At 45.0% G+C, this 12,260-nt stretch overlaps 1 long non-coding RNA gene across 1 annotated transcript; it reads left to right on the forward strand.

Annotated features, from left to right (window-relative positions):
* The first annotated feature begins 3,265 nt into the window (after positions 1–3,265).
* Positions 3,266–9,341, forward strand: LOC119405720 (uncharacterized). Its single transcript, XR_005186478.2, has 3 exons — positions 3,266–3,343; positions 4,939–4,991; positions 8,689–9,341. It is a non-coding gene; the product is annotated as an uncharacterized LOC119405720 (long non-coding RNA).
* Positions 9,342–12,260: the final 2,919 nt, after the last annotated feature.

The following is a 12,260-nucleotide window of genomic DNA, read 5'->3' on the forward strand; positions in this document are numbered from 1 at the left end:
GTGACCAATCAAATCATCAACATGGCGGAATTTGACAACATGGCGGAATTTGACAATGTCCAGAATAGCACCATAGGTCAACATCGTGCAAGAAATAGACACTAGCCAGTAACACAAAGCGGCGATTTACTAAGGCAACATGCAAGTAAGCGTACCCGGGCTCTCGTTCATGCCGTCAGAAAGTGTTTTGAATTTATGCATTAGGAATGACTCTTTCACTTCACGTTCATGGTGTGATTTAAAAATCGATTCCAGTATTGTAGCTATAATGTTACTGAAAGAATGACCTGCCTCGGTGACATGCCTGGAAATTGGTAAGTTAGGAAGGGCATGCACATGAGCTTTATGATTATTGAAACGGTATCGAAAAGCAGTTTCGGTTTGACCTATGTATTGTACATGACAGATTGAGCATTCTAGCAAATCTACGACAATTGCAGTATCACAAGTGAAATTGCCCCTAATTTTGAACTTGAAGTTAGTCGCTGTACTGGCTGCCAGTGTTGTCGTGGTCATGTGTGCACACACTTTACAGCGGGGTTTTTTCCAAGATGGCAACCAACCGTCTGAACGTTATTGTTCTGTTTGGTTTTAGAGGAAGTTAACAAATCCCGCAAATTTTTGCCTCGTCTGTAGACAACACACGGTGGTCCTGGAAACGCTTTTGTAAGGCGTTCGCTCTGGATAAGTATGTTGTGGTGTTTACGTAGAATAAATGCGACGTTAGGCGCCGATGCGTTATGGGTTAAAACCAAGTTAACCTGTGAATGACTTTTAGGATTTACCTTGGTGATGCAGAGTGTTCTATGGTCTTGTGCGTCGGCACGCCTCACCGCGTCATTGACTAACTTGGGCGGATATTTCTGTTTAAGAAGTGCAGTGGTTACAGTTGTTATCAAAGTCAGATTGCTCATAGCAAATTCGCTTAAAGCGTAAGGCCTGGCTGTAAGGTATGCTGAATTTGCAATGACTTTTGTGACTGCTTTGAAAATGTAAATACCTCTCTCTGTCAGTCGGCTTGCGGTACAGTTTAGTGGTTAATTTCGCATTATTCAGACATACTGTGACATCGAGAAAGTTTGTGGTCCCTGGTGAATATGTGTGCGAAGAGGATATGGGAGGGTGAGCATTGATAAAGTCCGAAATAAAAGACAAAAGTTCCGCCTCTCTATGTGACCAAATCATGGGTATATCATCAATAAATCTTTTGTAGTAAAAAGGTTTTAGCGAACGACCCGACAAGAATTTGTTCTTAAGAGATCCCATAAATATATTCGCGTAGCTTGGCCCGATCTTAGTACCCATAGACGTACCGCTTACTTGAACATAATGCAATCGAATTCATAATTGTTGTACTGAAGAATCATTTCAAGCAGTATAACTATAGTCGAGCTATCAATGGACTTGTTGAGAGCGGAGTGATCGTAAGCCAAGCCTCAACCACGGACTTTATACCATCCAAGTGTGGTATGTTTGTGTAGAGAGACGTAACATCGAGAGTGACAAGGAGAGAGTTGTTAGGTACAGTAAGGTTGGTAATATCGGAAAGGCAGTCGTTAGTATCTCGCAGAAATGACCGGAACGTATGGGGTATCTGGTTTATCAGGCTATCTACGTAACGCGAGAAGTTTTCTGTCACGGTACCTATGCCGGAAACAATTGGGCGACCAGGGTTATTGTGTTTATGAATTTTCGGCAACAAATAGAACCTGCCAGCTGCCGGACTAAGAGGGATCAGAGAAGCTGCCCTATCATTTAGTTTTTTCTCCTTTATCAGTTTTCTTATTGTGCTGTCTAACGTTGCTTTATAATCCTCAGTCGAATCGGCATCGAGTCGTTTGTAAAACGACCTATCATCAAGCTGACTGTTCGCTTCAGCAATATATTTGGTCGTGCCCATGACAACAATGGCACCCCCTTTGTCGGCAGGTTTGATTGTGATGTCAGTGCGTTCGCCAAGGTTTGCTATGGCTTTTATTTCTAGGGTCGATAGGTTTCGACAAAAAGACTGGGGTTCGTTATAAGTTTGAATGATATCTCGCTGTACTGCTTTAATTAACATGTCCAAGTGTTTCTTACGTTGTGACGCCGGTGTCCAACGTTTAGACGAGGGTAAAGCGGTTGGATCGTCGGCGGGAGCCGGCTGATCGAAGAAATATTCGTGCAGCCTCATATTTCGTGCGAAGTTGTCTAAATCCTTGTATAACTGAAATTTATTATAGCTGCCGCTTGCTGGACAGAAGCTTAAACCACGGGATAAAAGGCTCAGTTATTCTTTAGATAAGATAGCGCTTGAAATGTTGTTCAATGTTGTTATGAATTCGAATTAACGAAGCTATCATGGCACTAAACCCGATTTAACGAAGCTTTTCCGGAAATAAATGAACAAAATATGCAGTCATTTCTTTCTAATTTTGACACAGCTAGGTGGGCTTTTGTACGGGCGTACGTTGTAGCGCTATCGCATTAAAACATCTAGCGCCCTAGTCAAGACCCTAGTTTTATTTTGACTAGGCTGCACGCCACTACCATGCAGGCAACGGATTTAACAGTCGGTAGCGCTTTTATGTACCAAATGGTGCTAGGGACGGTGGTGGTTTGTTGCCCCTGTAAATGCTCCCACAGGAACACGGTGGTTGCTTCCGTTATTTAATGGTGTATGCCACAGACGGCACTGATCTTAACCTCGCAACTTCCTTGCTCTGCCTGCTCGTACGATCACTGCATTCGTTCTCCCGGTCTTTGCACATCGGTAGCTTGTCATAGCTTCACGTGACCTTCTATCTCACCTGTATCGCCCGCATACAAGGAGTTCCATGTCCGGGCTGCCCGCGAGGACTTTACAGACGCACAGGCGTGTGTTAGTGGCAAACAAAATGGCGCGGTAACTTTCGGGTGCCGCTACGTTACAATTTTAGATTTTCCCTCTATAGGTTTTATGAACTTCCCGATTTAACGAAATAATTTGAGTGCAGTCATCACTTCGTTAAATCGAGTTTCAACTGTATGAACTCGACTGCATATGACTATAAACGGGAAATAATATAATCAAACATTATTTCTTAGGCAGTTTACCATAGGCACAGCACACAACAAAGCTCAGAGTAAAAGCTAATTCCGCACTGCTTGCTGTATAATTCTTTTTGGTATCAGAATAAAGCACCGCTTGGAAAATTTGAAATAAATACACAATTAATCACACCACCATACCAAGCAATTTAGTTTTAACTAGACCTGTCTGGTTTTACTACTTAAGTATTTAATATATTGTTCTACTTTTGCTTGCAGAGAGATGTCAACCACATGCGACTGACAATGGCCTTCGGCATTCTTCTTTTCTTTGGTAAGTCAATGAAGGAGTAAAAACACGTCATATGAGAAATAAGATTGGTTAATTAAGACGGATCGTAAATTTAATTACACTGACTTGCTTGAGTCGTTAAACTCTTAAACGAGCGCTGACATAAAATTTTAAGCCCGTGATGAGCCCTTCATTCGAATGCTCGGTATGCATAGGCTTTTTCGGCCCAATTATAAATTACGTGCGTTACCTGGAAGTTATTTTATTTCGACGGCAAACAGCGTGCGAAGGCTCAACGGGACGTTCAGCACCCTGCAACATCGACTCTACTGCGACTGGTTCAGTGAGCCCCCCACACCGCCCTGAGCGACGATGCGCTAGTAACGATGAAGTCGACGATCTGAGTGTTTTCATCATGGAACCGAGTGGCAGCGACGCTTGGCAACTTCCTGGCTCCCCTTGTCTGGCTTGGTTCGTCTCATGCTTGCGTCTTCGTCGCGTCGCTTCGAATGACCTGTCGTGTGCTCGCCAGCGCGAGTGTGATGATTCGGAGCCACGATTTCAATTGCGTTACGTGCCAGCACGTCGTAGAAGTGTTGTGCGCTGCTTACGCCAATGGCGTTTTAAGTACCGCAAGAAGGAATGTCTTTGTCGTGAACAGCTCCAAAGGTCGTTTATAAAACCACCCAGGAGGCAATCTACGGCTCCGGTCCGCGCGTCTCCGCGACGCCCTCAACGTTTGCCTTGCGCACCCTGATTCAGCGCATAATACTCGGAAAGATCGCAATGAGGATACATTCAACAAGAGAGGGACAGACAAAGACGTTCTTTTAAAACTAAAATACGTCTGATCAACACTCTAGTTTTTGATGTGGTAAGGTGTTGGGGCTAATGGTTCACCTTGCGGAAGGATATAAAAAATAAACTTGGCTTTCGAGTGGTGGAGAGTCTTCAGACTTTTGTAGAGTCTCAAAGGAACCAATATTTCGATCAAAGGCGACGTTAAACGCGAATGTTTTTTTTTTCTTCAAAGGAAGGGTGCTGAAACTAAAACTTTTTTTTTTCGTGATGCCATGCTGGCAGCTTGTTCACTGAATCGCAAGTTAATGATAGCGAAAGTAGGATGTGGCAGTAAACCGAGCCGCCAATGCATAATATGTTTAGATGGTATTCTTGAGGCAGACTTATGCGAGTGATTTTGGTGGTAACACACATTAATATGGTGCCAAGGAAGCAAACTACAACCTCGGAGAACGCGTCATTTTTCTTTCTTGTAAGAAGAAAATTGATGGAAGCTATATACTATATTGCAATAATCTCGTAGGTTCATTCACCTATCCTTTGAGTTGCAACTTGCAAGTCGGCCCCTATACTTTCACGCGTGCCCTTCGGAAACAACCATCCGTTGTGACAATTCACGCAAAATGTTATATTTCTAGATAATCTCTTTCTGCCGCGCTTTATGAACCTGAACTTGCAACTCAAATTTATTATCATAAAGCGTTTGATAAGCGTTGCCCTGTCAATCATAACCGTTTTACGGTCTGCTGCATTTTGATAAACTTTGACAGGCTCTTCGCGCGCACAGTTCTACAGTGGCCCTGAAAATGACACTGAGAACCTCTTGTGGTTTGCAGCAATAATTGGTGAAACTGGATCCGCTAGAGGACTTCGCCAGTACCTTAACATAGTGAGTACACCGAGAGTTGAAGCAGCTTGTTCCAGACTCTTGGTCCTGTTGCACTGTGACGCCTATCAATGCCACTGGGTGCTCTCGCGCCCAGTCATTCCTTATTTTAGACTCACTTCTCCTGATTTAATGTTGCCGTCCCCCTGCGTTGGACCGTAAACGAAATGTTTGCCTCAACTTTCTCACTGTCATTATTTCTACGTTTAGCGTGATGCCTACTGAAATGACGTAAAAAAGGTAACACAACAAACCACAACAGACCAACTCAAACTTCATCATGGTATTGCACCACGTACTCGTCAGTTTTTTTATTCTTTTATTATTACGTCCAGGTCATTACACAATGCAGGTTTGTGATAACGGTTCCATAACGAACATAACGACTACAGAAATATTTAATGACGCATTCTCAAACACGCGGCAACAGTGGCATCCATACAGAATTTGAAGGGTACAACTTACGAACAGGCGCACACAGAGACCCACGAAAGTGGAGGCCAGGTGGCACGGCCTGACTGTTAGAGCAGCCTACAATGAAGTAGAGGATGTGTGTTCAAATTTCACCGCCTTACGTTTGCATGTATCTTTTCCTTAATAGCAGTGCATTTCAATTACAAAATGGGGGTTAACTTCTCCTACGTTTTCCTTGACTTCATTCAGTTACTACGCATAAAAAAATGAAGGTACCTGCGCCCCTGATTCTTCTCGTTAACACAGATGCCAGCTTTATTCGGAAGGGAGCATGCGCACGAAATGATCAAAACGCTGTGTACTGACGGAGAAATGATTTTCGAATTACGAGATCAACTGGAAGTCTTATGGGAGTGTATCACGTGAAACTTCTGGGGTGAAACTGTAGCGCGCAGTTCTGTTCGCGAGAGAGTCGTACTCGTTTCGAGTCCTGCGGGCCTATGTCTGTGCCACGGAATACAGAATACTATTCAGTGTTGGTCCTCCCTGACTGGTCACTTCTGCCTGTCATAACTAAGCGAGTGTCCCCTGCACTACGACACTGCGATCGCTTTTCATTGGCCATTTCGAAATAACACCTCCCCTCCCCCGTACACATACACACACGCGCGGCGCCCAAAGCTTGACGACACGGAGCAAACAGAATAGTACTATTCCGTATTCCGTGGTATACAGGCCCTCTGACCACGTTCCTGCACACAGTGTATATAGACGCCAAGAGGAATGACCCGCGAAGATTCTGCACATCTTTGGGACGAATTAGTGGCTTCTTGTGAATTATCTTTATGCGCCAGCTTTCTCCAGGTAGTGAATGCTGGTGTTAACTTCATCAATTTTCTTTAGTCTATTGGCGGCTTCGATTACACCGTGCATGAACCGCAGTATAGAGAGCAGGGTGTGTGGATTTTCTGTTGCGTAGCATTGGCTACCTCGAAATCCCGAATGTCAATGTGGGCGTTAGACTGACAGAAGTGATGCGGCTTCTTGTTCATTGAGCAGCATCATTTGTGTACTCCAGGCAGTATCTACGAGGAGTGGTAGTCTGTTATGATGTGACAGGTATATGACGTTGTTGAAACTTTGCTGTTTTGTGAGTAATAAATAATAATATCTGGGGTTTAACGTCCCAAAACCACTATATGATTATGAGAGACGCCGTAGTGGAGGGCTCCGGAAATTTCGACCACCTGGGGTTCTTTAACGTGCACCTAAATCTAAGTACACGGGCCTCAAACATTTTCGCCTCCATCGAAAATGCAGCCGCCGCGGCCGGGATTCGATCCCGCGACCTTCGGGTCAGCAGTCGAGCACCATAACCACTAGACCACCATGGCGGGGCTGTTTTGTGAGTAGTAATGGCAGTGTCACAAAGATGCAACATCGTCGAACGCGGTAACCATTGTAAGCCCTTTTCAAAACTAGAAGTAAAGAACGGCCACTGGGTAAATAAAAGTAACGGCTCACGCATGCGCTACCACCACTATCGATTTGCCAGACTTCAACCATTACACGCGTTTCTTCATTCTTGTGCCTGTACAACACTGGAAGTTCATTGAACTTAGGCGTTCATTGACTCTCTCAGCAATGTCAGGACAGATTAGATGGTGAGCCTCCGGTTAACGACCTCTTATGCTTCACTAATATCTGATTAACACAGCGGCCCGTCTGCCCTACGTAGAAGCGACCGCAGCTAATAGAAACTCTATATACCACACCTGTACGGCAATTAGTAAACGTCTTCGTGTGGTTTACGAAACAAATGTCAGTCCGCCTTGCGTCTATTACTTGCTAGGTTTAGGGATTGCACTAAGGTACAGTAATTTATACCATAGGAAGGTTGAGAAACGCTTAGAGCACGCCTTGGGTAATTGCATTATTAAGGTATTTCGGTACGCGAACGATTATTTGATTTTTTTTCTAGTAGTGACGAATTGGAATCCGTGGTTACCTGAGTGAGTAAACAATTCGAGTTAAATTGAGGAGGACTAATGTTTACTAATGAATTTTTCAGAACGGCGTAATACAATTTCTAGACACTTTCTTAACTTTACAGGGGAACCACGTGCGCTGGCCGTACTTTCCCAGATCTTCCAAATCGCTGTTGAACTTCTGGTCGAAGCACTCTCAGGTTGCAATAAACATAACTGCCATGTCACGCCTGAAGTCTTTTCTCACTAAATCACGTGTGCACAAAATGAACGCCAGCATTAACGCTCAGGATACACATCTTTTAGAAGTATAGGCAGGTATAGGTTATTCTCGCGCTACTGTAGCCACTACAGCTGAATTTGTAAAGGAGCTCATTTTGTCAAGACCGAACATGGTTGCAGAAAGCATTAGAAATAAGCGTGTCGTAGGTATTCCTTACGTCCATTGCTTATCTCACAGGACAAAGAAAGTAGGATGTAGCTACGGTGTTAATGTTGTTTTTAGGGCTGACAATAAGCTAAAGGTTAGACAATGCGCTGCTGTGCAGAGAAAGAATGAGCAAGTAATAGACAAAAGGCGGACTGACATGTTTCGCAAGCCACACGAAATTTACTAATTGCCGTACAGGTGTGGTATATAAAGTTTCTATTAGCTGCGGTCGCTTCTACGTAGGGAAGAAGGGCCGCTGTGTTAATCAGCATTAACAGAGCGTAAGAGGTCGTTAACCTGAGGCTCACCATCTAATCTATCTTTACACTGTCGAGAGTGTAAATGAACGCCGAAGTTCGATGAATGTGTAGTGTTGTACAGGCACAAGAATGAAGAAGCGCGCCTAATGGTCGAGGTCTGGCATATCGATAGTGGCGGTAGCGCATGCGTGAGCAAGCCATCGATTAACCTTCATAAAGATGGCTTGAAATACATGACTAGTTATCTCTCGCGTAGAACCCCACGGGTGCCGGATTAACAGGTGGCTCCCCATACCTGCGCATGTGCAGATGAGTTTATTGTCTATTTTCTTTTTCGCCGCAGTGCGCCTTTTCGGTTGATAGTTGGCGTCTGCTTTGTTTTGATCTCTTCACTCGTGTCCGTGTTTACACGCCTACCTTATTTTATCATGAAAACGCCAAGCTCAGACCTTATTTTTTCGGTCAGCATTCGCTCTGGCACTGACACTCTAGTCGGTCATTGCTACGAGTATGCAGGTTGAAGTTAACTCCCTTCTTATTAGTGTTATGCATGACTGCTTATCATTGTTATATTGATTTTTCCCCTTATTTTATTTATCGGAGCGCAGCTTCAACCAATCAAAGGAGTGGATCCGGCCATGTCGCCAAGGCTTTCGATGGTTGTGATGCAGCCGCGTTACTTCTACTGCGTGCTGTATCCGTGGTCACGAGCGATCAACCCAGTGTACTGTATGCGACAATACAAAATATACCAAGAATACCTCCGACGTCGAAGCTCGTCCACAGCAAGACCAGTCAACTGGGGATACGATCCTGGGCTCATCGATCCTAGGGCGGCGTCACTGTATAACAGACGCACCGGTGGCCGGTGAAGCGCGGCCCAGTGCGAAGGAGGCTACGTATGAGCTTTGCTAAAAAGCGACAGTAAAGCTAGAATTAGGCATACATACATAAGCACTAAAAATTGCGCTTCTGCAATACCGAAAAAATACAACACAAATGATTCTAAAACCCGTTACCTCACAGTAACGTATACCAATATTTCCATGCGAGGTTCAGAGATTTATACATTTGGTGCGGAGGAAGTCTTACACTTTACTTGGGGCGGCTCGAAAGAGACACCACACCTGAAAAACACAGAAGCAGCAGCAGCAAACACGAGGGAACAGTGGGGGGCCCGACTGTCCAGCTCTGACCTGGCCCACCAGCAACCCCTGATCGTCCAGGTTTGATGAGTGTCTAAGGACAGTGGGGTTCTCGATTTGGGCTCCCCCCTTAAAAATTATTTTGTTTTTGAATAAAGTTTTTCTGTTCTATTCTGTTGTTCAGAAAATGGAAGATCAGCCTGTATGTGTTCCTATAGAAATGAACCTCCTGCCTTAGGATGAATCAGTATGAACATTATATATTTTACAATTTTTTTTAAACTTTATGTATAATGCAGTTTTTGATAGGTTGGAGAGCCGGTTCCGTAATAGATAGCTCCGAAAACAATTTAATAATAAATATTACATTAATCAAGTTTTTACTCAAGTAATATTTTAGTGTTACTGTCATTCCAACAAACTAGCGAGCACACGGAACAGGCAACATTTGCGCTGAACGCTCTAGGAAGCGTAGGTACGAACATGACCAGTAGTGTACAACAAAATGTCGTAAATAATTACTGTGAGAAAGATTCAGCCTAAACAAAACTTATTACTGTCTCTGTGTCATCCACTTTGTAAAAGTGGACGACAAGCGAAGCTGTTTAGCATACGACACGGGGTTGACAAAGAATTTCGAACCATAGCCGATCATACACCCTGCAGCAAAATCAGAAATTTTTGTCCAGAAAGTCCCTTTTGAAGTTAGCGTATAAGTTTTCCATTTGAAGAATATGTGTCGCTTTGCCACGGCATGCCTCGTCTTGTCTGGCTTGCCGCAGGCGCTTCATGCAAAATCTTATCTGGTGCTTGCAGCCAGTGTGTTCTCTTCTTCAAATTAAGTGGACAAGTGGTGAGTAGTTGGGTTTGCCAAATTTTTGTGGCACCTACAGTTTTGCCCGCGGACGACGTCATTCTTAGTGGCCCAGCGGTGTGCTTTAGTCGAGTAATAATAGGTGAATAGTGGGGTTCGATTGAGGGCGCCTGGGTTCAAATCTCACTCAGATACGGCTTTTTATTTTCTCATTACGCACTTTAGCAGCGACGGACTCCGGCGGCAGCGGCGGCGGCGGACAATTACGCAACCAAAATCGGCTGTTGTGAACTCATAACAGCTTGCGCTGTAAAAGAGTGGATTTCGAGAGCACCGTGTCAAGAGGCAAGAAAATAGTTATTTATGCCTTGAATTTTGCGGCAATGATTAGTTCATTGGACAAGGCTCAACGAAGCAATTACACAGCATGAAAAAAGAAGGTATATGACATAGTTACTGAGCAAGTGATTGCCTCCCGATGGAGGCCTGCAGTGTTGTCCCATAAGTCACTGAAGCATAAAGTGACGTTAGGCTGTACAAGAAACTCAGGCACGCAGAAGTGCTTTAGGGAGTCGTAATGAAATGTTTGTGAAAGCAAGCTGACGGGTCTACAGCGCTGATTGAGGAGCATAGGGAACATCATTTTTAGCGTATGTGTCCTGAAGCATTATCAATATAATATCTGTCCCCATGGGCGTGCGCAGGGTTACCCTATAGGGGGGGGACGAAGGTTCATCGCAGCCCCCCCCCCCCCCCTGCCACCCCAGTGCGCGCGCCTATGTCTGTTACTTTTTAAAAGGGTAGGTAACGAAGAGCCACATGGCCAGCTTCATCTAACTAGGCTTTACACTTATCGCAGTCTAGCATTACCCCTATCTCTTTAGTGTCTTTCTTCATTAGAACTTCCATCTCTATAATGCGCAGTTACCTATACATGTAACGACTCCGGCTCTATCAATCGGTTTTCTGCTCTTTTTTTTCCCCGCTAAGATTTCCCCACCAAGACTCTTATCTCAACTGCAGACCACTTATTGACTTATCGCTTCCATTCATCTCGAACCTCATCGCTTCTAGAAGGGGAAACATCTTGTACGGGTGTGTCACTAATCCGCCGGGCGGATTCTAAAGGCTGGCGTCACGGCCCTCCGAAAACGCACCACGAAAGCACGGACAATTTAGAGTTGGTCCTTTGGTGCGCCAGCGAACGCCGGTTGTGGTCCAAAGACCGAGTCAGAGCCGAGAGTCGACAACACAAACGAAAACGAAATATATTCTCAGTTAAGGCAATACAAATAACACAAACACGTGCACACTCGGCTGGTACCCGTTACAGCTTCACAATATAATTCAGATGGTGTTTACACAACGGGAGCTAAACAAACAGATCACACGCTACGAATGCAATCGCATGCATTACAACTATTCAACGACAGTTAAAGTCCTGAATAGATAATGGCGTATCCAGTCCACAATACTTGGACGGTAATCGAATGCTTCTCTTCAAGGAAACACTCACGCCAGCTCCAGCGTTGATCGTCGTAGCTCAACCGTCGTCGTGACTTGTCACGGCTCACACGGTGTCGTCATCGGATTCTTCCAAATCAACGATCGACTGACCGCACACCATCATAAACACGTCTTCTTTGGCTAACGGAGCCACACGTAGCATAACTTCACCATCCGGGCCGACTGACTCACTCCTGTCTCGACTCTCTCACTGACTTCTTCTCGACTTCTCCTGTCTGCACTACCCTCGTCGTTTGCACGCTTTTATCCCTTCTTCCCCGGTTTCTAGAAGCGTCGGGAGGTTTCTTCGGCGTGCAGTACAGCTGAGGCTAGAGAAAGGGCGAGAGCTTTCTCGTAGGTTCGAATCGCGGCGGCATCGCTCGCGGATGCGTCACCCTTTCCTTCTAGAAAGATCCAGGCTTTGCCGGGCGTTCGATCGTGTTGACTGCGTCTGGCTCGAGTGGGTGAGGAGGATTCGGCGCGCCGGCGTCTTTTGATGCTTGTTTTTTCGTCGTTCTCGCTTCTTGGTCGCGCGACTCGCGCCGTTCTGTCGCGCAGCTGCTTGAAAGCGGCCGCGCGCGCGCTTTATAACACGCTAATTTGTGACAGGGTGGTGCTAGGCAAATAACCTGGAATTCTATTAAGGAGTGCTGAGTCGTTTCCGGACTTTTGCTCCAGGAGAACTCCTCCTGTTGCGATCGTTTGCTCCTTTATG

This window comes from Rhipicephalus sanguineus, chromosome 1 (genome assembly GCF_013339695.2).
Source record: "Rhipicephalus sanguineus isolate Rsan-2018 chromosome 1, BIME_Rsan_1.4, whole genome shotgun sequence".
Lineage (NCBI taxonomy): Eukaryota > Metazoa > Arthropoda > Arachnida > Ixodida > Ixodidae > Rhipicephalus > Rhipicephalus sanguineus.